The following is a 21,015-nucleotide window of genomic DNA, read 5'->3' as shown; positions in this document are numbered from 1 at the left end:
CCCCCCCCCCCCCCCCCCCCCCTCCATCAATGCCAAATTCAATATCTGGTGTAGCCTTAATGGCAAGTCAGGGCTGATTGGCAGAGATTAGCTGGATGTCGATGAAGAAAAGCATTTAGTTAAAAACAAAGCTTGTGGAATAAGAGATGGATGCATAGAAGGAAAAGCTCCTTGTTGTGGTTTCAGTTCTTTCTTCAGGCGTTAGCTGACATCTTCATGTGAAAAAGACCTATTTGTGGAGCTGGAAAAGTCATTTTGAGCCGACTGAGAGCTATTTTGTTTTAGGTTTTGTGTCAAACGCTTGCATGATTTAAGTTTAACATTTAAGCCTCCGAGTCCATTATGTGTTTGACATTTATTTTTGTGCACAACAGAGTTTAGCATGAATTCATGATCCTATTTTTATTATGCAGTGATGTTTCCTTGGGTTATTCTACAACTTTGATCACTAGCATGAGCCCTTTTCTGTATTGTTTGGAGCAAAACTCCCACAGAACTTGTTCCAGTGATTGTACTTCAGCATTGTCAGTTCTGCAGAGTCTGTGCAGAGGCAAGAAATGGAGGCTTTGAACGTGCACAAACACACGATCACAAATACAATCTGTCTCTTTCTGGAACACACATGCATGCAAACACACACACTGTCCGTCTTCCTTTTTCTTTCTCACACACACACATCAACAAATTCTCACACACTGATGTAGGGCCTTTAGTCATATATATTTTCTTTGCTTTGTGTCAATGTGTGCTTGCTGACTTGTCTTTGAATGCACTTACACACACACACACACACACACACACATTCTCGTCTGTATATTATATATATATATATAAAAGAGTGTATTTCAGAAGGCTTTGTTTGTCATAAATAAAATAGAGTGCTGAATCTGAGAAGTGAAATCAGTCAAACTGTCAGTTGTATCTTTGATGGTTTGGTCTTTTAAACACTGAAAATCAATTAGGTGGGTCAGGGGCCTAGGGAGCAGGACAGAAAAGAACCCAGTGCCACCGTTCTGTCATCAGCAGCTTCAATCAACACTTGGGGACAGCTAACACACTTTATTTCTCAAACACACGCCCTCGCACATGAGAGAGGTTGGTGCACACATTCAGGAACTGCAACAGCATAGAATAGTGTAGTTATCTGGCTGGCTCTGTAGCTGTGTTTCCATTCAGCTGTCAAGCGAATGGTACAAAGCTTTTGAAATGTAACAACAAAATGTAAATTAGATTTCAATAATCTGGGTTTTGTCATTTAAGTAAATGTCCCAATGGCATTCGGTGTGGCTGAAAATATCTATGAAAATATAACAAAAAACACATTCAAGAATGGTTTGATATCGAGCTATTTGTTGTCTAGTGTCTGCTATTGACAACAAAGAAATACATCTTTGTCTATATATAACTGTATATGTATACTGTATATATTTATATATATATATATATATATATATATATATATGTGAGTATGTATGTATGTATATATATATATACACACAGTATATGTGTAGGTATATATGTATTTATGTGTATGTATAAATGTATGTACATGTGTATATACTGTATATGTATATTTGTGTACTGTATATATGCATATGTATATATGTATATGCATATATACAATATATATGTATATATACAGTATATTTATATGTGTAGATATAAATATATGTAGGTATCTATGTATGTATGTATGTATACATGCATATATATGTATGTATATGTGTCTATATATAAATTCCACAATTTTAATTATGCAATATATTCACTTCAATTATATTGCAAGTATTGTAAAACCACAGACTAAATAATGGTGTATTGAGGTGTTGGCATGGAAAATGTTTAGTATTTCTGACCTTTTGAAGTTGTAGATGTGTGATCAGGTTAAGACCGGCTCAATTACAACCAATGTTTATCTCTGGTCAGCTTTAGCTTGTTGCTAACCTTGGGTACTGTCTGGTATCGGTACCATATTAGTACCAGTTCTTGTTACCCATTCCAAATAATCAGTGGTCTTTTCACTTTGTTACGGAGCTGTTTAACTTTTCTAATAGGCTGCTATGTTTAAAGATGTGAATGTTTTGTGATAGACACAGAATATAGTTACGTGCCTGAAGCTTTTCCTGCACTGGAACTTGAACTCCTGGGACCAGCGTGGGCAACCATTTTGCATTCAAAATACCAATATCTTTCATATTTGTAAATGTCTACCATGAGGGCAGTTGTTGGAATACTGATTTTATAACCTGCACTATGTTAACTTCTGTCAAACAGGGTGAGCTGGGTGAAAGCCCAGTAGGTTGCGTGATAAGGCCCAGCCTCCAGACAAAGCCACCGAACCAGCTACGCTCTGAGCTGCTGAGATAGCAGTGGCCTTTCTTTTCTGTCCTTAAGCTGTGTCAGTTTGACCATTCAGCCAGCCAAATGTGCCAACCTCATCAAGGTGCTCAGCTCTGCCCTTTTCAATAATTCATCCCCAAATTTGCAGGGAGGAGTCGAGGTTTGTCTAACAGCTTGCCATACAGGGGAGTGTTTCTTCTAATTGGAGTGACATGCAGTCCCTATCGGTCAACGCTAAATGTCATTAGAGTAGTGGCCAAATACCATGTGCTGTTTGAGTAAAAGTCACAGATTGGAAGCGGCGGTTTAAAATGTGACCGAGCTGACAGGGATGAATATGATTACAAGTGCAACACTCGCGTTCACTCACTGCCAGACACACTTTATAAATGTGAGCCGTTCACTTGTGCTCATTCATACAAATACAATGCAAGCCTGTGAGCATGCATATTTTGAAAGGTTGTCTCTATTTCTTCTTTTTTTCCCATTTTCTCTCTTTTTCTCACATATTCTTTTTGTTGTTTGTTTATTCATACTCACACATACTCACAAATTCTAATGAACCAAGGCATTTTGAGGCCTGCGCTGTCGTCTTGATCCCCAGCTCTAACTAATTCAACACTTGAATAGCCACTGGTATTCTCCTGGAGCTAATTAGAGATTTTACAAACACACTAACACACACACGCAGAAAAGGCCCACACCTACATGCATGCAAACTGCACCCATAGTCCCGTGGAGACGTATAATTACAAAGTCTAATTCCTGTATCGTTTTACATTATTTATGAAGTAGTTTGGCTAGTGTCCCACTGACCTTCCTCTAATGATGCTACTCACACGCACACACATTCATGCACTCTCATATTGCACACAAATGTGCAAACTATATACATGCACACAAACGCATATAACACATACACACGCAGCGGTAGTCCCAACATTCCCCCTAGGGATCTGAATTTATCCCCACATTTATACCATCTTTAAAAAACTGTACAAGTTGCTACCAACTGGGACTTGGTGGCGGTTCAACAGCTTGAAGGTTGCATTCATTTTCAGTTTGAATAATGTAACGTTGAGAGCCAAATAAAACACTGTCACATTAAAGACAACAAACTTATTGTTTTAAGAAGGATGGTCGCCGCTGGCACAGCTTTTGAACATTAGCATTCTACATTTGATGTGTATGGTGAAGGACTACCATTCAAAATTTCTAACAGTGCCGATGAGTAACTCAGCTCTGAATTTGATATATTAAAAAACCGTGTCGGTAGATTCAATACAAATGATTCCAGCTTGGCTGTTTAAATGATTGCCAATGGTGGAGATTATGCACTGCGGGATGACATTTTTTCTTCTCCTACACAAACCGATTTATTCTTACCATTTGTTACTATGCAATAGCACAGAAGCAACAATGCTGAATATGACAGCTTGTCTGATAGGCCAGAACATGCCAGTGGTGGTGGGTGTAGGGAAATAATCCTCATTGTTGTAAGTCTAGTACAAGTGTCAGAACCCACTTGTTTATGAAGGCGTCTTCTGCCTCGATGTTATAGAGGCTTTGGCCCCATCATACACATTTGTGTATGCACACAACAAAGCAGCAACACGCATATACTTATACACACTCTTTCTTGAACACATACCATACATTCAAGATATCCGTGCTCTTGCACACCATTTCACACAAACATCCCCACAGACTATTGTAAGTAAATGCATCTTGCAGGTGATTTCCATCCCATCCGGTTGTGTAATCTAAAAGAGCTGTGATTTAGCTTTGCCCACAGCTGTGAGAGAAAATCCACTGAAATCAAAGGTTAACAGAGGTAAATGTCACACCTTCCAACTCACCGTGGCTAATTTTTTCTCATCTTGCGTATAGTCAGTATTTTGTCTTTTTTTTCTGAGAAGTAATCCCAACAAAATAAAGTCTCTGCTGTTTCACATTACCAGTTTAAACGTGATCTGTAAGGTATGAAATAAGCATGTAGAGAAGACTTAAAAGCTTGTTGATTGTGCGGGATGGATAAAGTGCAAAAGAACAACAAATAGAGGAGGAAAAGTGTGAAAGCCTTGCAAAAGTTTACCCTCTATGTTCTTATGCACAACATTATTTGGAACCGTTCTTGTTCCTCCTGCATTTGCATGGATTTTCTCTGTGCTTGCTATTTTCCTTCTAACCCAACATGTTAGACACTGGGAATATTCCTGTTGTTGCCATTGACCAAGGAAGTTAAGGTGGTCACTTGGTGCTGTGCTGCAACCGCCTGCTGTTTATAATTAGTTGGGCCGGGTCAAATAAAGAATACAAATTTCCCAGAGGAGAAGTATAACATATAACATTACTTAAAGCATTATAGAGTCTCTAAAGATTTCACACGTTACAAATGTTAACTTAAATTAAAAACTCTATATATCAGATGTTAGTGACAAACTCTCTCCCTGGCGAATCTTTCTGGCATGCCTGTACATTTTTAGAGTGTAGTAATTTTAATATGCGGAGATGTGTTTCTCCGTCATGCTTTAGCACACCCACCTTTTCCTCCTTCCAACTCACACACCCTTCACAGACACAAAAATGCCAACAACCATACTTCTTTTTGGGTTTGCGATGTGTGTGTGTGTTTGTTTGTGTGTGTGTGTGTGTGTGTGTGATTCCTAGGCCACCACTTAAAACAATGGGTGTGATTCAGATTGCCTGTCTGCCAGTCACACCTGCAGAGCTTGAGAGAACAATGGACAAAGAGCTTAACAGCCTGCATGTTTTTTCACGTTGCCTCTCTCTTGATTTATCTCTCCCTCTCTCTATCCTTTCAAAGATCTTACATAAATTTGATTTGCGGGAATGTTTTTTTACATATTTCTTTCTCTCAAGAAGTGAATTATTGCACTTTCCAGGTTAACCGCTCAACAACAATAAATACCATCTCAATTTCTCAATGGATATTCTTGTTTAAGAGTGATAAACATGGCAGTTAGCCAAGAAGTGACAGGAGTGAAGCGTAGGAAATGAATAGGTGATTGATGGTTCTGAAACAGTTGGTGATAGATTAAGTTATTATGGTTGTTTCTGTGGCTGTGAAAAACAAAAGCACATTTAGCCAGTTAATGTTTTTATTTTTTTTAAGAGAGAATAGCAGAAAGCCAACCTCAATGCTTTCATCAATTATGCCTTAAAATCACTTTGGCAATAATAACTTCATATGCATTGTCTTTCACTGACTGGATAGGATTAAGATGTTCTCTGCATCTTATTTGAATAAGCTGTCAGCTTGTTGTCAGCTTCACCCAGTCTCTATTTACTGGTCTGGTTCCTCTTGACAGTTTTCATAAAACATTTTTACAATTATGTCTATTAAGCGCATTTTTTACTGCTGAAGCCATAACGGAAAGGAAAGTGACTGGTCTAAACCAGACTTTTGTTTGGGGTTGATAAGCCTGTGTGTGTGTGTGTGTGTGTGTGTGTGTTCTCATTTAACTGCATTCATGGGATCCAAAATAACGGGAGTCTAGTATACTTGTGGGGTCCCAACAGCTTTGTGGGGCCAAAATGCTGGACCCCATTACTTTAAGGGGCTGTTTGAGGGTTAAGACTTGGTTTTAGGATTAGAGTTAGAATCAGGTTATGTTAAGGGTGAGGGAAAGGGTTAAGGTTAGGCATTCAGTTGTGATGGTAAAGGTTAGGGTAAGGGGCTAAGGAATGCATTTTAACATGCACTGTCAATGGCAGGTCCCCACAAAAATAATGAGACGCACTCTGTGTGTGTGTGTGTGTGTGTGTTTGTGTGTGTGTGTGTGTGTGTGTGTGTGTGTGTGTGTGTGTGTGTGTGTGTGTGTGTGTGTGTGAAGCGCATTTGCTTCCATGTGTGTATCCTTGCAAATGTGCTTGCTTGAGGATGCATGTCAGCCTCATTGTGACTGCCACAGGGCTGATAGCAGAGAGTGGGGCTGACAGTAGCTTCTCCTCAGCCTTGCCTGTAGACCTGGGAAGCCTCGATAAGACACCCAGGCTTTGTAGCCTCTAAAAAAGACACATTGGTGTGGAGAGCAGAATGAAGAGATAGGGTAGTGAGAACAAGAAGGGAGGAAGGTGGGGTAGGGATAAAAAAAATAAAAAATCCTCTGCCTTTTGGCAATGGCTCCCAACAAGGTTTTCTCTCTGCCATTACGTCAAAATCAACTCCAAAATCCTTTTAGTCACAGCAGAAGCCCTCAAAGGGAGACAGTTACCCCCACCCCCCTCCCACACACACCCACCACCTTTTTAAGGGTTCATCTTAACTTAGTTAATTCTATCTCAAGGCATGTTTTAGTCTTTCCAGCAGCTGTGTTTCCCATACTCAACTCTCAAAGTTATTTTGAATATCCCAAACTAGCAGTCTGTGGCTATTAGACTGGGGATTTGGTTTGCGTACCTGTAACATGGGCTTGAGTTTATTATTAACACAGGTACCACTATAACTTTTAAAGATAGATGGCACCTTAATGTACCCCTCCAGGTAAATGGCAAAGTTCAGCTTGGAATTGTACTTTCAGTGAGGCACTTAAATCGCCAGAAGTCATCCATTTTTGAGAGAGACAGCACGCACCCTCGATTTTGAAACATTGGAAAACCTTTCACGGCCCTTTCCAAAGTTTGTGAGATGATGAGCTTCCTTTAAAAAAAAAAAAGCATTTTGACCTGAGATAGAGAAAGCGTGGTTTAAAAACAACTCTAGCGTTTCAGGAAGCTCGGCAGAGGCTACGCTTCTACAGTCTCTCACATGTCTAAGGCTATCACAACTTCAGTGCAGAGACAGGAAAGGTTAAAGGTGGTGATGATGTGTGCCTGTCTGGCTGTTGGTGCGGGTGTTAGTATATGAACATGTATGAGTGTGTGAGCGAGCAGGCGTGTGTAGTATTTGTGTGTTGTGGATGTGGACGCAGCATGAGATGGATAGGCTAGTGTGTGCGTGCGAGTTTTCAGGTTAGAAAAACATTGGTTGATGGATGGATGGAGGAGCCCGGGCAGGGGGGGAGGCAGTTAACGGGTTGACAATGAAAATGAGAGACACTGGGTATGTTTTGATTTGGTCGTGAAAGACTAAAGGATAGTTGTGGAATTTGGATGACACCTGAAGCTTCTTTTCCACCTCTTTTTTCTCTCTCTTTGCGTTGGCTTTGTTTACTTTTTCACACTTCAAGGATGAAGTACAATCAAAGCTTTCATATCAGTTTTTTTTCCCACTCTGTGAGATGTTGAAAGAGAGGAAAAGAATCTAGGCTACCGCGTTGGGATGAGTTAGGTCTGTGATGTTATTTTCCATGGTTGGATTTTATTTCAGGAATGCATTGCTTTATAGGATCCAGATATTATGTCTATTGCCATGACAAAAATGTGACTTCTGTTCTAAATGGAAGTTGGTCTGAATTATGAAAATTGTGTTAAAGCTTGGGTAAGATGGTTAATAAACATTTTCACTAAATGAATAAGAATATCAATTTCAAATATTGACCCTGGAAATAGTGGACAAAGCAATCTCATCACATTGAGTATCTGTTCTTACAAATGTAGATGTACAAATGACCGTTTTTATGAGCACTTTAAGGGCGTCTCATCAGAATTTGTTGAATTCAATTTCACTACAAATGCATTAACACCGTCTGTTGAGGAAGATGGTGTGATACGGTTGAAAACTCCAGAACAGCTACTTAATGGCCCCTGTTATACCAGTTTTCTCTGTCAAGTTAATGTTTAATGTGTTTTCTCCTTGATACATTAAATCAGACAAAACTCTTTACACATTTTAAAAAACATTCAATAATTAGTTTTAAATTAGAAAATTTACATTGGATAAGGATGCTATGTGACTAAAAGGCATTAAATGACAATGTTGAATTATCACACAGCCGTATCTTTAACAGTTCAAAATCCCCAAAACCAACAAACAGAAAGGTAAAGAAGTTTGTGGTTCCCTGGAATCTTGTTGTCATTGTGAGGCTGCTAGGCAACCGGTGGAGATGCTGCTGGGCGGATGGATAAGAAAGGATTTGGTCACTGCTTAACTCCCTCTTAAACCAAAGTGTAGTTCCCCAAAATGTCCAACTGTTCCTTTTAATATTACACCCAAGGTTACAAGTCAGCGTGATTCCTTGCTTTCACTTCAATTTACAGCTCGGTGGCTGACTCCGACACCTGAGATATACCGCGGGCTAATAAGAGGTGATTGTTTCACATGTGACTGAACCTTACAGCACAGACTGAGCTCATTATGCTGTAATTTAGTGTTCCCACTGCCAGTAATGGTCCTGTCTCTGTTCACTCCAAGTAGAAAAAGTTACTTTTAAAAGCATATTATACATTTTAAGTATAGCAATGTAAGTTACCACGCTCTTCTAGTTGTTAAATTAAGTATATATACATCAATCACATGGAGTAACAAAGTGTCACCTTGCACCAGAAGTGTTGTAGTAGTTTGTGACTCTCTATGTCCATTTGACCATTTTGTTGTCTGAGTAGTCATTTAATTTAAGTCAACTCTGAAATCTCACTGGCTAGACAAGTGGTTACCTCTCAAATCTGCTTAACTTTTTTAACAAATTGTACAAAATTTAATTAATTTTGTTTTTAATACTTAAACCAACATTTTAAATCAATGAATTGAAAAATTGGTGACAATTTAATTAATTTACATTTTATATAATTATTGCAAAGTTATGGAAAGAAATCTTACTTTTTCTCAGTGGATCATTTTTGATAATTTCAAAGTTGATGGCATTTTTTTGAGGGACATAAGCAGAATAACAGCTTAGGGAAACTTGATGGTGCTGTAACAATATTGGCAAGAAGCACAGATCTTGTAACACAGATCTCAGTCCAGTAAAGCAGTAACCTTACCTCTACACTTTTGTCTTATGTTGGATTCCTCTTAGTTTAGGGGTGAAGTTAAACCTGTGTCAAGGGATACATTTTTGGGTGGAAAAAAGGTGAAATTGTGAGATGCTCCAGTGTAAAATCACTCTCCTGTAAGGTTAATGTGGCTTTAGTAAGATTGAGTTCACAGAGGTATGACTCTTATTCTTTTCTACGTAGAATGAAGTACAGCTCATTAGCCCAGAGCACATTGTTCAGTCTGAGTGCCTCCTGACCAAAGTCAGCTCACAGTGTGGAGGTAATAATAACCCTGCCAACCTTTAGATAATCAGTTTCCCCCCAAGAGCCCAGGAAGAAAAAAGACAAAGTGTCAGTAGCATACAGAGGGGAAAAAGGACAATGTATTGAGTAGGTGAGAGCTATGTTTAATAACAGCAGGGGAGCCCAGAAGAGACAAAGGGAGCTAATGTGTAGGTTTCTGTCATTTGTCAGATTGCAATGGCATATTGTTTCACTAATTAAATATAATCAAAGGTCAAAATAGTTTAATTTCTGTGTTACAGTTTGCATTAAAACCATGAAGGATACAGGTATACGTAGAAGGAGTTAGAGTAAAATCCCCTAAATGTTAATGGGGCAGAGTGTGACGGCAGGGCTCTCCCCAATTACACATTTAAGAAAGGTTCAAATATTTAGTGAGGGTCAAAAACATTTAGACTAAAGTGTGTGTGTAATAGTAACAAGACTAAGATAGAAGTTTTAAATGTCCTGTTGCAGGTAGCTTTCCTAATTAGACACATATGTCCAGTGAAAGTCAGGATATTTCTGCCTTGACAGATATTTTCTCTAATTAGGCCCAATAAATCTAAAGGTTAAAAACGCTATGGAATTTTTGACTTAAAGATTAGGACATAGAAAAGTAAAGGGCGGGCTAATGGTGCAGGAATTTGTTGCACCCAGTGTCCACACACATTTGGAGAATTGGCTTGAGAATCCCTAATCACAGTTTTTCTCAGAGGCTTTGTTTAACCACTTTGGTCCTTTTTTTTTTTTAAAGTCATTCGCGGCTGCAAAAGGGCTAATTAATCTTTTCTGCAGAACTTGCCCCTTGATCGTTGACTTTTAAATTTGAATGGACAGAGGGCTTGCAGCTACCACATTTTAGCTATAACTTGTTTCCAAGTTAAATAAAAATTAAATCATCCACTGAAGCGCATTCTTGGTGTAGTTTAATGAGCTTAGTATGAATAAACTGTGGGATTTATAACTTTAGTATAACCTGCCCTGCCAGCAGGTTGACTTATTCAAAGTCAGCTCATTGTTCCTCACTGTCCCACTGAGTCTCCTACCCTCTAGCATCAGGCTAATTATGAAGTCTGGCTTTGTTGATGCGAGTGGTAAAGGGATTTATGGTATTAGAAATAAAGGACCAGTATAGGTCGGGCCAACCCCTCTTTTTCTCTTTAAACCAACAGAATAAAGCCCAGCTAGGCCTCTTTCCCAGAAACAAGGGTCAGTAGAAAGGTAGGAGGGTGACAGAGCTGGTGAAAGAAGGGAGAATGAAAGAGAAATTGACTGAAGACTGATATAAATATGGGTATAGACAGCTAGCTAGGTAACTCTGTCTTGCACATTCTTGGTCAGAGACATTCAGGATGCCTTAATAACTAATTTTATACCGTACATCGATTTTTATCTTTTCCCAAATTGAGTCCATCTTTTCCCCACCACTCATCTCTAACTCTGGTCTTTGCCTGCCTTTTAGACTGTGAAATGGAGAGTGGTAATTTCCCCCGCTTCTCTCTGTATGTTAATGAAGCGCTAATCTGTTCCTGAGCGAGTGCCTTAATGAGGGCGATGTGCCCCTCGCTCAGCCGGCGAGCTTCCGTTAAGCTACCATTATGGAAATAGCTTGGTACCGTGCTTCGTCCTGGGACTGGACTGAAATGTATGCCTTATTTCCACTTTTAAAGCTTTCTGCTCCCTCCTTAACAAGGCTGGGTGTTCCTCTGAGGCAGTGAGCAGTAGATAAACAAACATCGTAATGACGAGCACGGGGAGAGCCTTCACACACTTTGAGGTCTGGTCGATTTCAGATGCTGGGTGTTGTTTGGGCTAAATAGGTCACATAGGACTGTTTGTGGGAGATAAAGAGCCAAGAATCAAACCCCTGCTCTCTAAGATGTACACCCAAGTCAGCTGCTTTGTTATTTATCAACACTATTGTGTTCATTATTGTGTATTCTGTTCCCAGGTGCAGCATCTTAAACTCTCTGAACGAGTTAAATATGTACACTGAGAAATTGAATTGAACAGGTATTATTGACATTATTTTCCACTAAATTAGTGCATCCCATTGATCATGTCACATCCGGCTATCCACAACGCCTGCTGATGATTATAATACTTGCCTGGAATTAGAGAAACACCCTAACCAGATTAAAATTAGGAACAGATGCTGCTTGGAGCTAACCATGTTTTCAAAGACTTGTATCAAAGGATATTATGGCTTTATTCATTTGCATGTATCTAGGCCAGCCCAGCCCCTGCCACTCCCACAGACCACATATGAAGGATGATGTGGTGGGTGACTATGAAATGGATTAACTTCTCTCGGTTGCTCATCTTTAGGCTTCTTTCTTTGTCCCTTTCTCTCAATTTATTCTCCCAGCTCTTGTTTCTTTTCCAGTCCTCGCTCCGTCTTTGTCTTTTCTTCCATTATTTAATGTTGTGTACTATGTTCATATACTCTGGTTTGTCATTTGTGTGTCACTTTGTTGAGTAACTGTTGAAAAAGGAGGTCATGTGCAAACAACCTAATCTGCAGTCATCATCCTTACCTTAGACTAGATTACCTGATGCTGGAAGATACACTCATGTTAAACTGGCATTAAGGTGACTTTCTTATCTAGAGCAACTTCCCATCAGTGTACATCTCTTTGTGAATCCCATTCCACATCTACAAGCAGCACAGTACGAAAACAGCATGAACGAGTGAAATACACTGGTAGGAACTTAAGAGCTGTGAATTGTTTTGGATGAAACAATTGAGGGGTAAGTGAAAAAATTTGAAATATAAGTGTATGGTTTGGAAGGATGTAGGAGGGAGGTGTATCAAAACAAATTACACTCTGTTGTTCACATTACACAAAATTCACCACAGGGGCTGAAACCTTAGGATTCCTCTTATGATGATGAAAAGATGTCTAAGACTTGTCTCAGATGGGTCTTTAAGGGTGTGCTTGGGTTTAAAGACTCTCTGGAGGCTTTTGCTACAAGTGTTCAAGTTCGTACATCAATGAAATACTTATGAACCGCACCAGTTTGTCAGATTAAGATTGGCAAATTTAAGTGGTTGGGGGACTGCTTTGACGTAGGCAAAGTTTAACTGCACACAGTGTGTGATCAGGAATTCAAAAAGACCCCTGCATGTATTTCCTTTTATAATAAGAAGTTATGAGTCATGCATCTGGGTTCAAAAGGCCAGTTTTGCTTTAGTATATTGTATGTGTCAGATACCGAATAAAATGTGCTCCAGTAGAAAATGCATAATGAAGATGTATTTTCTATATATATATGTATATGATACATTTTATATATATATATATATTTATATATTGTGTGTGTGTGTGTATGTGTGTGTGTGCATGTGTCACACACGCATGTCAAACATCAGTAAGTATTGCTGTGTCGTTTAAAAGGTGTAGAAAGTCCCCCAGTTTACACAAACAAATGACCAAGCAAAACATCTGCCAACCTAAACTGATATACTTGTGTTTTTTGTAAAACACCCATGAGAGAAAGCTTTAATGATTGATTTCTTTAATCAGTATCCAGGCACCAGAATTACATATTGACAGGAAGCAATGGCAATGCATCAAATCAATAAGAGAAGCACTTATTTCTTCTTATATTGGTTTAGGCTTATAGACTGTAAGGCCATGAAAAAAACAGTAACCGCAGCATATGGCAGATGACGCATTGCAGACGTGCCGACTAGGAGGTTGATCAGAACCAGACCAAGTTTCTATTCAACACTGAATACAGTAGGGAGAAGGGAGGGGTTGAGGAGCTGTCATATTTCCCTCTGAAGGAGAGGAAGAGATTCCCATGTGGTTGAATAATAATGTGGCTCTACCTCACTAGAGAGAAGTTTAAGGGAGCACGGCACAGAAAGGGAGGAGAAGAATTGGTCATATACATTCGTCATAGAAGTTCTGAAGTGTCACTGGCACCACACAAAGCACTCCATTGCCTTAAACCCATAAAAATGGCTGTGTGCGTGCATGTTTTTGTGCTTCATGTTTGCATGGAAGTGTTTCTCATTAAAGTTGGGGCTGCTAAGCAGCAAGAGGCTAGCATGAAGGATGTGGCGGTTGTGCGGTAGTCCCAGTCATCGTCAGTTAGCTCACAGAGGCTACTGACGTGCACAGATGTTAGCATGCTGTCTCTGAAGCACCACAAATGCACGTACCCTGCAAGATGTGAGCCACATTTATCCCAAATTGTAGGTTGACACACACCCTGACTAACAATATAGTCAAAAGCCAAAAGTGTGCTAGCAATGAGAATGATTTTTCTTCTGACTTTGGTGGTTTGTTAAGTATGCCTTTTAAATGGAGACCAGTGGAAACCCATATAGCCTTGTCACTACAATAGCAAACAAATGTCTAGCACGTGCATTATCTTGGTGTCAAGTCCACATAACCACAACCTAAAACTTTGAGTTATTTAATGAAATGCTAAAAGTCTATTCATGGGTACCTTTGCTTTCCAGTGAAGTTATGACACAACAATGATAATTGTTGTGTCATAACTTCACTTCAACTTCATGATGGTGATAATCTGCCATCATAAGATCCAGTGTTGGATTGCAGCTTTGGTGTTTTTAACACTGATTCAGTTAGTTACTTACTTTTTATTCAGTTGTATTTCATCACCTCAATAATTTGACCTATTTAAAAACACACCTGTTTGTAGGTCATTCATGCTATTTTGCAACTTTAATTAGGGAATCTTTTGGCGTCTCAGCAGAGTGACTAGTATTAACTTTGGGCTAGTTAATGAAGAATCCAAGAAAGCCTACTTTTACTTGTGTGGACTCTTTGTGTGTGTTTCCTAGATTAATAGCTCTGTTATACTTCCTTTGATAACTTAATGTTGACCTTTCACCAGTGTGTTTATTAGTTGCATGACTATTTGACAACTAGGCTTTACTTTGGTGAATACAGTTTTGTTGTTATTAATTTCCTTTGGAGATGTATTTGATTTGACTCTTGTACTTTCTGATTGGTAATCACGATCATTCAATGTGTTTTTCATTACTGTTTTCACAGTTTGTCTTTGCTTCCAGTTAGAGCTTTAAAAGCAAACCACTGTCTTCAACCCTTAATGGAAAAGTGTGTAGTTTGTTACAGAGCTGAGGGCAGAAGAGAACATACTTGACTAAGGCTATTTGTTTTTGACTGGTGTTACTGACAGAGGACTTGCAAGAGAAAAGAGGAAGACAGGGAGATAATGAGAAAGAGAGAAACCTTGGACATACTTAGTTTGAATAAAAGAAATAAGAAGCCTTACAACATGCTGCACAAATCAAACACCTAAAGTGCTAAAAAATACAGCACATAGCAGAAAAAAAACTGACTTAAAATAACTAAAGAATAACTGTAACGTATATGCCTCTCTGGACTATTTATGCATTGTCTACGTTACTTTCAGCACATTGCTATCAATACTAAAACAATCCATGTTTAAAAGAGAGAAAGCCATGCTAGATTTTAAATAAGCAGACAGAATATTTTATTAAGAGAACAGTAAGTGGAATTCAAATGTTTATTTTATGTAAAGTCCCTGGGCCTTACAATGGCTAAAAAATCCCTTTATGACACCGCATGAGGTCCATTAATGTGAAACAGCTAAACTTGCATCAGAGTACATTTAACAAAATAATACATTTATACAGGAATGCATCTGAAAATGTATTGAGTCAAATCATTCCATAGAGCATTGTTATGTGCCTCAGCTTAATGAGAGTGAGATTCTTAGTTTACTGTAGATAAGTTATTTAGTCTCTTGTAATCATAGTAATTTAGTTTTTCTGACTTTGTGTCAGATAGTGACTTTTCATCCATGTTGTGATTGTGGGCTTCAAAAAAGAGTTAGCTCTGTTGGCCTTTGCTTCTCAGAAATAAGTCTATGAATGCAGTGTGTGTGTGTGTGTGTGTGTGTGTGTGTGTGTGTGTGTATGTATGTGTGTGTGTGTGTGTGTGTGTGTGTGTGTGTGTGTGTTTGCGTGTTTGCGCGCACACACACACGCACGTGTTCAGGCATGTCAGTAGTAAGCTTGTGTTTGCATCCATGCTTCAATGTGTTTCTGTCGTTCTAGTTCAGCAAGTCGCCCACTGGGTGCAGACAATCCCAGGCTTTGTGTGTATGTCCTGCTGCCATGCTGCGTACTGTACTGAAAGAGCTCTGGGGAACGAGGCGTGTGAAAATCCCACCCTTGCCCACCTAGAGACTGTCAGCTGTGTGTATGTGTGTGTACAAGAGAAAGACAGACACAGAGAGAAAGCGTGTGTGTGAGTGGGTGGGTGAGTGGGTGGGTGGGGGGAGGGTGTATTCATGTGTATATGGTGGGAAGTGGTGGGTGAAAGAGGACACTCCACATGGATACAACCACTCTCTGTGTTGAACACTATAGAGAGATTCTTTATTATTCTTTTATTTCATTAACTGGGGAACCTAATGACCTGACAAATGACCCGCAGCAGAGGCCACTCTGTTCTCTCGGACTCAGCACCACTGTCCCTGCCTGTATGTCTGTCTGTCTTTCCCTCTTTGTCTCTGTGTCCTCATCTATCCACTTTCATCTAGGGCTTCACAATTAATTCATCTATTTTTCGTACAGACCCTTGCAAAAATAAAAACTCATTTTTTTAAATTTTCCAATGCTCATGAGAATAACGATACAAAAATCATCATCATTCCCTCCAATATCGCAAATCATATTGCAATACACTGTAAGTAAAACAAAATTCCAATTAAATATTTTCCTCATACCGTCTACTTTCATCATGCTTTATAATCCGTATGCCTTTTTACAGCAGACATTTTCATATGACATGGGCCCTTATGTTTTGCTTAAATTGAATGAAGCCATCATTCATGTTATTAGTTACACATACAGTATGTTTTTTTGCTGCTATTGCAAGTCAAACTGTGTGAAAGAAGTCTTTTATATACATTACAAAATGTTTTCTCCCGCAAATTCATGAAGAATAGAACCACAAAAACAACAGCTTGTTTCCATCCACAGGAACAGAGAGGAAACACCTCTGTGCTGTGTTTTCAAGGTGTAGTGCTGATAGTGATGTGATCTGCCGTGAGCACAGTCTATTTTATTTAGAAAATTAACCAGACTTTTTCATTTTGTTTCTGTAATCAACCTTGTGTCCCGCACAATCTGCCGTGTGATGAATTGCTGCGGAGATCTCCGGTGTCCGTAAAAAATAGAAGCGCCAGATCTGCGCCAGAGGGCTGCAAATCGCCGAAACTGGGACGCAGCCGTTCCGCGGTCTTTGGAAATACACACATTGACGTTAATGGAAAACCAAATTACTCCAACGTTGTTCTGGAGCGGATCCGCAGCCATTCCGCATCCTGTGGAAATTGGGGGTTAGTGTTAGTGTAAAAGGTTCTGCGCACCCTCATAGTCCACCCACACAGGTGTTTTTAATTACTCATACATCTTCAGTCCTATTCAGACCTAGTCAGGTTGAAGTTGTGTGAAACTGTGCTGGGAAGATGTCACCAAAGTCTATAAAGCAAAAACTATGATAGCTGTGTAAATTGTCCCGCCGCAGTTACTGTACATCAAAACTAACAGGAGCACGAGTAAGCTGTCAATCAAGCACAGTTTGTACACAATCTTGAGAAGATCAGACAACATACAGTAAATGAAAACACCTATGTGGGTGGACTATGGGTGTGTAGGGCTTTTTAATAAATATTATTGATCATATATTTTTGTGTATGTCCGGTTGCTACCACAAACCCAGAGTCCTTTCTCCATAGCAATGTAGAGCTGATTGAGTGATTTAGTCATTTCTACATAATACATGTGTGAATAAAAGCAGTCAAATTGCCAATAAAGACAAGCACAACATAACAAATTTGTATGTATCACGTAGCATGCAACTCTTCATGAGAGCAGGAAGCAGTTGCTGTGCATTGATCATGGAAACATTTTTGAAGCGTAAGATAGGACTCTGAAGGCGACACTTTTGCAGGGTACATGACCCCTGTTTCTTTTGTAAAAATGCTAGAAAGTCCTTGCTTGTCAAGGGCAATATTATTAAAATTATTAATAACAGTTCTGTCTTAAGTCAACATGGAACTTTCCTGAAAATAGAGACTTGTGTATGAAAGGCCAAAATCACTTCTTTCTGCCTCCTTTTAGTGATTAATATAGGAATGCATCCCTCACATCATCATCATCAATGTTTCACTCATGTTCGTGTTGTGCTGGGTCTTGCTGCATAGCATGTGAAGATTCAAGAGGCGGACGTGGGAGCAGTACGCTCTGGTGGAAGCCTAGTTATGTTCCCATTGTCCCCAACCACAACACAGGATGTGGTGGATTCTAATTGCGGAGGTGGATGAACAATACCCACACACACAACCAAATAATGAACATGCACACACACTCAAACTGCATAGACAGGACACAGGTGACTTCATCCGTGCGAGACAAAACCAATAGGCAAAATAGCCATCGTCCTTTTTTAGCCCACCAGCAAGGATGTTATTTGTTTAGCCCCGGAAGCTACCTACTGCTGCTTATAAATGTCAAGCAAGCCTCGCCATTGTTAATTGAGAATTTTGCTGGACCATTTGGCTATGTAGGGTGTCCCAGTGAGTTTAATACCTTGATCAAAGGTGCTGTGTTTTTAAGCAAGTTTGTTATATCTTTTATTTATAACACGCTTATCGTCTTCTGCCTTTGTTACAGCACAGATTTAGCACAGTAGTGTTTCTAGTTCTATGATTTCAATATCTTTTCACTGTTAATTTATAAGTGTTCCTTTTAAAAGATCTTCTTTTCAGTAGTTCAGATATACTCATACCCTCTCTTTTCCCTCAACACATCCCTCCATCTGTCTGCCGTGTCTATTTAGGTGTTTGTGTTTGTGGCCTATCCTCTCCCAGCATGTAGACATATGCCCTGTTCCTCCTCTAATTGGTTCTCTGTATTCATGTGGGGATGCTGAGAGAGGCAGGGAGACTGCAGGCAAAGCTGACTCTTAATAAATGTCAGTCCACAGCCGGGTTACGGATGGACAGCGTACTGATGGGCTGTTTATGACAAGGCGTCACTTAATGCAAGGGGAGACAGGGGCTGAGGCGAAGTTACAGAGATAAAGAAAAGGAATAAATCAAGAGAGGGTGATGTCAATGAGAGATGGAGACTAGATGAGAGACAGGGAGACGGAATCACTTCAACAGGAAGAGACATAGACGCTGTGTGTGTGTGTGTGTGTGTGTGTATATGTAAATATATATGTGTGCATTCTCTTTACTTTATGTGTGTGTGTTGTAGGGCTGAACAATATTGTGTTTTAACATCAACATCACGAAGTGCTCATGGCCGTTATTCACATCACGTCATTTCTTGATAGAAAAGTAAACTTCCACCTTTCTCCTTTTACATGATTATTACCATCCGACCCTTCCCCTTTAAGACAGGAAGCCATGTGGGCAGCGTGTGTATGGGACGTTAGTCCGACGGGGTTTATTGTTATGGGAACTGAGGCTCTCCGTGTGTTGAAAAGTACCGTAGGCAGCAGCTGCCACTGACACAGTGATGATAGTGATGCACATTCAATGGGTAGTCAGTGAAGTGGTCAGTGTTTTATTTTTGTTGCAAATACAAACTAAATCACCTGATTAATGCAACATAATCACAATGTCTCCCAGCCATTTTCCTCTGCAGAAAGCTGCTTCCAGCCAGTCTAAAGCTAATATAGTTAGCCTAAAGAAATGAGGGGTCCGTAGCCGCGACGCTGGAAACGTAACACTAATCTACTACAGGAATCTGTGTCTGATCTAACGTCATTTCCACTATACACTATATATTATATATACTATACACTAATTGTTCTTGGATACACATAGTTTGTTGCTAGTTTGCGTGACATGCAGGTCTGATCAACTTATCACACTAACGAGCTGGGCCCGCTAGTCGACCACAACCGCAGTCATACACTTTAGCCTTCTCCCTAATTTCCCTCTCCAAAATTACTTCAGAAGAATAACGTTAGTCACAGCGCTTACTTGCTTTGGTGTTTGTAAAACATTAATGTTCAACAAATAGTGGTTCACATTAGAAAATATCCTTTTTCACTTTTAACTTCAATGTAGATGCACTCCCCTACAACATCACAGCAGTGGTTGAGGATGATTTATTATTTCTAAATAGAGCTATTTATGTCATCTTTTAAAAATTACTTTTTATATATCGCAACATACCGTATTTTGCAGGTGGAAAAAATATCGCAATGTCAATTTTTTCAATATTGTGCATGCCTAGTGTGTTGCTTACCCTAACGTTTGTGTGTATATATTGTTGGGGTAGGGTGTGTGGGCCTTTGTACCAAGTATTCTTGTGTGTTACACATGCCCGTGTGTGTGTGTGTGTGTGTGTGTGTGTGTGTGTGTGTGAGAGAGAGATGGTTAGGGATTTGTGTGTCCCGGTGTGATTTTAGGAATTCATTCTGTCAGTTCTGGAACCAACTGCCTCCTCTGTCTCCCGACAAAACAAAGCAAAAGCCCAGTTTGTTTATTGTTTTGCCTGCCTTGTTTTTCTTTTGATTGTTGTCAAAGTTCCCACCCTCTCCCCTTGCGTAACTAACAATATACACTCCACTGCAGCTATGCTATTATTTACTCCCTATGGTTTTCAGTGTTTAGATCATATTAGATTCAGAATGAGAGTGTTGTCAAAAGGCCCCTTAGTAAAGGAAGCAGAGTTAAGAGAAATAAAATATTGTTTGAATGTAGGACTGTTCATTCCAGGTGGTTTCTCCAAATGACTGAGTGACATGTTGGCTCCTTCACATGTACTTGGGAAGCCCCTTGTTGTACAGGAAGGGTTTTTGATCATGCCATCTCTTTTATTTTATAAATCTTAACAGGTTTGAAAAACAACTTCTCAATGTATAATATATTTGGGAGAATAAGACTTTGTCTGTGTGTGTTTGTGAGGGCCTGCATGTGTGTGCACATATCTGCTTGTGCTCATTTTTGTTATAAATAACAGTGCTGATTGACACTTTCCAGTGTTTGGGTTTGACAGCTCTTATTTGTTGTAGTCGACAGGCTTTTTTAGTGAATGGCTGACGTTTTGAGGTCCAGGACTGTCACTGTGCGTTGGCTACAGGGCACTTCTGTGAATGTGGATACCAGTTGATGGTGCCTCCCTTTCAGCATCAATGCACAGTGCATATGTGGCTCCTACAGGCTGTTGTTTTAAACGGCTCTGGGCTCAAAGGGTCATGGGAAGATTAAACATGGTTGTTTTCTAAACTAATGATTTTTCTTTTTGATATTGACTTACAGTTGTGTAATGCTACTGGCTGCGGTGTTTGCTGAATAAATCCAAAAAAGTGAAAAAGTGAGTAAGATCAGCTGGATATTGTGGACTGATATAGTTGATTAACAAAAAAAACAAGGCTATTGAAAATGTTCAGGTTGTCTCATGTTATTGTTTAGTTGTACATTGTATCATCTAAACCAACCAACCAACCAAGCATACTG

At 39.5% G+C, this 21,015-nt stretch overlaps 1 protein-coding gene and 1 long non-coding RNA gene across 3 annotated transcripts in view; one reads left to right on the top strand and one right to left on the bottom strand.

The window, feature by feature from the left end:
• LOC117945152 overlaps positions 1 to 20,673 on the bottom strand; it is a 22,542-nt gene extending 1,869 nt beyond the window's left edge. Inside the window, exons 1-2 of the long non-coding RNA XR_004656745.1 lie at positions 20,662 to 20,673; positions 18,030 to 18,032 (exon numbers count right to left, since the gene is read on the bottom strand). This is a non-coding gene — a long non-coding RNA (uncharacterized LOC117945152). The remainder of the gene's footprint in view (positions 1 to 18,029; positions 18,033 to 20,661) is intronic.
• Positions 1 to 21,015, top strand: part of commd10 (COMM domain containing 10) — a 60,928-nt gene that overhangs the window by 26,798 nt on the left and 13,115 nt on the right. The gene's annotated exons all lie outside the window — the stretch shown is intronic.

The sequence above is a fragment of the Etheostoma cragini genome, chromosome 5, assembly GCF_013103735.1.
Source record: "Etheostoma cragini isolate CJK2018 chromosome 5, CSU_Ecrag_1.0, whole genome shotgun sequence".
In the NCBI taxonomy this organism is placed as follows: Eukaryota; Metazoa; Chordata; class Actinopteri; order Perciformes; family Percidae; genus Etheostoma; species Etheostoma cragini.
This window is presented reverse-complemented; position numbering and strand designations above follow the sequence as displayed.